Source organism: Salvelinus sp. IW2-2015, linkage group LG11, assembly GCF_002910315.2.
Source record: "Salvelinus sp. IW2-2015 linkage group LG11, ASM291031v2, whole genome shotgun sequence".
In the NCBI taxonomy this organism is placed as follows: domain Eukaryota; kingdom Metazoa; phylum Chordata; class Actinopteri; order Salmoniformes; family Salmonidae; genus Salvelinus; species Salvelinus sp. IW2-2015.
In genome coordinates this window covers 16,243,568-16,249,567 of record NC_036851.1, presented here as the reverse complement: position 1 = coordinate 16,249,567, position 6,000 = coordinate 16,243,568, and positions in this window count along the sequence as shown.

The window sequence follows — 6,000 nt, the reverse complement described above, 5'->3', positions numbered from 1 at the left end:
GCCTTCCTTTCACACCAGCCTGATATAGATATATCCTCAATGYCAGGGAGCTCGGCCCCAGTGATGTACTGGGCTGTCCGCACCACCCTCTGTAGCGCCATGCTCGAGGGCGGTGAGTTGCCATATCAATCAGTGATGCAGCAAGTCAAGATGCTATCAATGGTGCAGCTGTAGAACCTTTTGAGGAATTTAGGGCCCAGGACAAATCCTTTCAACCCCCTGAGGGGGAAAAAGTGCTGTTGCGCCATCTTCACYACTGTTTGCGTGTGTGTGGACCATTTTAAGTCCTTAGTGATTTGGACACTAARAAACTTGAAGCTCTCGACCCGCTCCACTACAGCCCTGTCGATATGGATGGGGGCATGCTCGCCCCTCCGTATCCTGTAGTCCACGATCAGCTCCTTGGTCTTACCAACGTTGAGGGATGTGTTCAGTGCCCTTGTGGAGAACCCATCGGTGTTGAGGGTAGGTGTGGCGGAGGTGAATGTTGCCTACCCTCCACCACCTCTGGTTGGCCGTCAGGAAGTCCAGATCTAGTTAAAGAGGGAGGTGTTTAGTCCCAGGGTCACAAGCTTGGTGATGAGCTTGAAGGGGACTATGGTGTTGAATGCTGAGTTGTAGTCAATGAACAGCATTCTCACATACAGTGGAAGTCGGAAGTTTACATACACTTTAGCCAAATACATTTAACTCTGTTTTTCACAATTCTGACATTTAATCCTAGTAAAAATTCCCTGTCTTAGGTCATTTAGGATCACCACTTTATTTTAAGCATGTGAATGCCAGAATAATAATAGAGAGAATGATTTATTTTCACCTTTATTTCTGTCTCACATTCCCAGTGGGTCAGAAGTTTACATACACTCAATTAGTATTTGGTAGCGTTGCCTTCAAAATTGTTTAACTAGGGTCAAACGTTTCTGGTAGCCGTCCACAAGCTTCCCACAATAAGTACCTCCTGACAGAGCTGGTGTAACTGGTCAGGTTTGTAGGCCTCCTTGCTCGCACACGCTTTTTCAGTTCTGCTCACACATTCTATGGGATTGAGGTCAGGGCTTTGTGATGGCCACTCTATTACCTTGACTTTGTTTGTCCTTAAGCCATTTTGCCACAACTTTGGAAGTATGCTTGGGGTATTATTCATTTGACAGAACCATTTGAAACCAAGCCTGACTGATGTCTTGAGATGTTGCTTCAATATATCCACATCATTTTCATTCCTCATGATGACATCTATTTTATGGAAGTGCACCAGTCCCTCCTGCAGCAAAGCACCACCACAACATGATGCTGCCCCCCGTGCTTCACGGTTGGAATGGTGATCAATGGTCATTACGGCAAACAGTTCTATTTTTGTTCACATCAGACCAGAGGACATTTCTCCAAAAAGTACAATCTTTTTCCCCATGTGCAGTTGCAAACCATGGTCTGGCTTTTTTTATGGCGGTTTTGAGCAGTGGCTTCTTCCTTGCTGAGCGCTTTTCAGGTTATATCGATATGGGCTCGTTTTACTATGGGATATAGATACTTTTGTACCTGTTTCCTCCAGCATCTTCACAAGGTCCTTTGCTGTTGTTCTGGGATTGATTTGCACTTTTTCGCACAAAAGTACGTTCATCTCTAGGAGACAGACACATCTCCTTCCTGAGCGGTATGTTGGTTACGTGGTCCCATGGTGTTTATACTTGGCGTACTATTGTTTGTATAGACGAACGTGGTCCATTCAGGCAATTGTGAAATTGCTCCCAAGGATGAACCAGACTTGTGGAGCTCCACGATTTTTTTCTCAGGTCTTGGCTGATTTCCTTTGATTTTCCCATGATGTCAAGCAAAGAGGCACTGAGTTTGAAGGTAGGCCTTGAATATATCCACAGGTACACTTCCAATTGACTCAAATGATGTAAATTAGCCTATCAGAAGCTTCTAAAGCCATGACATCATTTTCTGGAATTTTCCAAGCTGTTTAAAGCCATAGTCAACTTAGTGTATGTTAACTTCTGACCCACTGGAATTGTGATACGGTGAATTATAAGTGAAATAATCTGTCTGTAACATTTGTTGGAAAAATTACTTGTGTCATGTACATAGTAGATGTCCTAACCGACTTGCCAAATCTATAGTGGTTGAAAAACAGGTTTTAATGATCCAACCTAAGTATATGTAAACTTCTGACTTCAACTGTATGTATTCCACCTTACCTAGGTGGCTGAGGGGCAGTGTGAGTGCAATTAAGATTGCATCATCTATGCATCTGTTGGGTGGTATGCAAATTGGAGTGGTGCTAGGGTGTCTAGGATGATGGAGTTGATGTGTGCCATAGCCAGCCTTTCAAAGCACTTCAAGATAACAGATGTGAGTGCTACAGGGCAGTAGTCATTGTGGCAGGTAGAGTGCTTAGGACAGGAATGATGGTGGTCAGCTTGAGATGTGGGGATTACAGACTGGGACAAGGAGAGCTTGAAAATGCCTCAAAGCTGTTCTGCGCATGCTCTGAGAACGCTGCCTGGAATACCCTCCAGCCCTGCAGCCTTACGAGTGTTCACCTGATTATAAACCTTACTCACGTCGACCTCGGAGAGCAATATCACCCAGTCCTCTGGGTCAGCGGGGACCCTTGTGCACGGCTCAGTGTTGTTTTTATCGAAGTGGCATAAAATGCATTGAGTTTGTCTGGTAGAGAGTTTGTCTGGGCAGATCAAGGCTGGGTCTTCCTTTGTAATCCGTTATGGACTGTAGCCCCTGCCACATGGATTGGGCATCAGAGCCTGTGTAATAGAATTCCACCTTGTTCCTATATTCTCCTTTTACTTGTTTGATGGCTCTGTGGAGGTTGTAGCAGGACTTGTACTTGTTTGTGTCCTCAGCATAGCCTCTGGTTTAGTTTAGCGCAAACCTCTGTGTTAATCCAGAGCTTTTGATTGAGGAAGCAGTGAACCTTCACTGTGCGTACGACGTCGGCGATGCAGTTCCTAATTAAGCTGGTTACGAAGGTGGTTAACCTCATCGATGCTATCAGCGGAGTCCCAGAACATATTCCAGTCAGCACTAGCACAGCAGTCTTTTAGCATAGCCTCTGAAACGGAGTGGTATCACGGTTACTTGTTTGAGCTTCTGCTTGTAGGCAGGAAGCAGGAGTATCGAGATAATGATCTGATTTGCCGATGATCACTATCAAGCAGGGAATCTGACACACACGATGACCCGAGCCATCTCTCCCTGGTACTTTACATTAAACAAACAACTCATTCTATGAAATGCATGCTGTAGGTTTTCACCAAACCATTCATAAATCAATTGTCAGCGTTGAGCCTCAAAGGCTCCTCTCAGTTCACACAGACAAGCGAGTACTAACAGWACCCTARTRTATTGCATAAAACAACCATTTGATGCAATAACAGTATTATAACATAATCTTTTAATTTCTCCACYATACACTCCTACCCTGAGAGAGGGGCTGAGTTCAGAGCTCCTTCACTGAAAGGTGAGGTAGGGGAAACGCTGTCAGGGTTCTGAAGCACCACAGCCTGACAGCACTGCAGGCTGAGGGGGAATGCATACAACACACTTGACAAGCTGGAAGTTCAGATCCGGTCCACATCATAAGAGCAGAGCACTGGGGTAAATATCTCATTTCAACTGATTCAGCAAACACAAKATTGTTGTACAAAATGGTGTTAACTTACAGGAAAAAAGGGCTACACGTGAAGTTCTTTGAATACACAAGAAGTAAACACACAAGTTTGTGACTAAACCTTGAGGTATTCTGTAATCTTCAAACAAAACATTCTAKATTTCTTTCTGAAWTWTTTTTTATTGAACACACACAAGAATGGTGTATAGGTACTTTGTAGAAAATACAAGTATTCAATTCTTATATAAACATAAAAGAACAGACAGATACAAAAAGACCCAGAGTTATAGGTAAAACATCTATAATACAAAGTAAGATATACAGAACAAGGACAGGTAAACAGAAAGTAGAGGGCAGATGTCATATCCATCCCTCCATCAACCCCCCCTCGTCCTTCAGAGAGGATCCWAAAAATTCCACACCAATAACCATGCAGGTTAGATTATAGGGCAAAACAGTGGAGTAGTGTACCCTCCACAGCATGACATTTATCACACATAGGGCAGGACACATTAGATATTTCTACCTTAGCATACTGAGAAGGGTTTCCTGCATTCAATGTTTTTGGCAATAATAAAAATGTCAAGAAATGTTACCCCATATACACTGTAAAAAAATTAACTTAACCAATTGCTTAATCAGTATAATTAAAGTTGAGTGGACTTTAATAATTTGAGGTAATGTGTTAAAGTTTGTTCACTCAACAAACTCTGCTCGAAGTGAGCTTAATATGAACAAGCATGTTGAGTAAAATGTCCATCATTATCATATTTCCCAGCATGCTCCATTGCAGGTTGATTTTCTGAATTGTTTGTTTCAATACATGTGTTTTTGCATGTGCATTGATTGACACAAAAAAATAACATAKATTTTTCTAAACTAATCCATTCTGTTGGTGGTTGGACTTTAGGCAAAATCTTTTTTTTAAATACAAAAAAATAAAAAAAATAATCAAACACAGTTTAGCAGATGTTATKYCGGGTGCAGCGAAAATGCTTATGTTAATAGTGCCTAACAATTGCAGTATAATGTCAAACAAGTGCACAAATAAACATTTAATAAATCAAGAAATGTCGGAAAGAATTAACAACCCAAATAGCACTGTAACAGTAATACAAATGCAATCAATAAGTATAAGATATACTAAGAATGATATGTTCAGCAGTAGATATATTAGATTGAGCGTTGTCAAGAATCCAGTATACAGTGCATTCAGAAAGTATTCAGACCCCTTGACTTTTTCCACATTTTGCTGTTACAGCCTTATTATAAAATGTATTAAATTGTTTTTTCCCCTTCAATCTACACACAATAGCTGATAATGACAAAGCAAAAACAGGTATCACATTCACATAAGTATTCAGACTTATGTGCTGCAGAGATGGTTGTCCTTCTTGAAGGTTRTCCCATCCCGCCCACCCGACTAGCATCACTACTCTGGACGGTTCTGACTTAGAATATGTGGACAACTACAAATACCTAGGTGTCTGGCTAGACTGTAAACTCTTCTTCCAGACTCATATTAAACATCTCCAATCCAAAATTAAATCTAGAATCGGCTTTCTATTTCGCAACAAAGCCTCCTTCACTCACGCCGCCAAACATACCCTAGTAAAACTGACTATCCTACCGATCCTCGACTTCGGCAATGTCATTTACAAAATAGCCTCCAACACTCTACTCAGCAAATTGGATGCAGTCTATCACAGTGCCATCCGTTTTGTCACCAAATCCCCATATACCACCCACCACTGCGACCTGTATGCTCTAGTCGGTTGGCCCTCGCTACATATTCGTCGCCAGACCCAAGGTCATCTATAAGTCTTTGCTAGGTAAAGCTCCGCCTTATCTCAGCTCACTGGTCACGATATCAACACCCACCCGTGGCACGCGCTCCAGCAGGTATATCTCACTGGTCATCCCCAAAGCCAACACCTCCTTTGGCCGCCTTTCCTTCCAGTTGTCTGCTGCCAATGACTGGAACGAATTGCAAAAATCGCTGAAGCTGGAGACTTATATTTCCCTCCCTAACTTTAAACATCAGCTATCCAAGGAGCTAACCGATCGCTGCAGCTGTACATAGCCCATCTGTAAATAGCCCATCCAATCTACCTACCTCATCCCCATGTTGGTTTTATCTACTTTTCTGCTCTTTTGCACACCAGTATTTCTACTTGCACATCATCATCTGCACGTCTATCACTCCAGTGTTAATTTGCTAAATTGTAATTACTTGCTACTATGGCCTATTTTTTGCCTTACCTCCGCACGCCATTTGCACACACTCCATATAGACTTTCTTTTTTCTATTGTGTTATTGACTGTACGCTTGTTTATTCCATGTGTAACTGTGTTTGTGTCGCACTGCT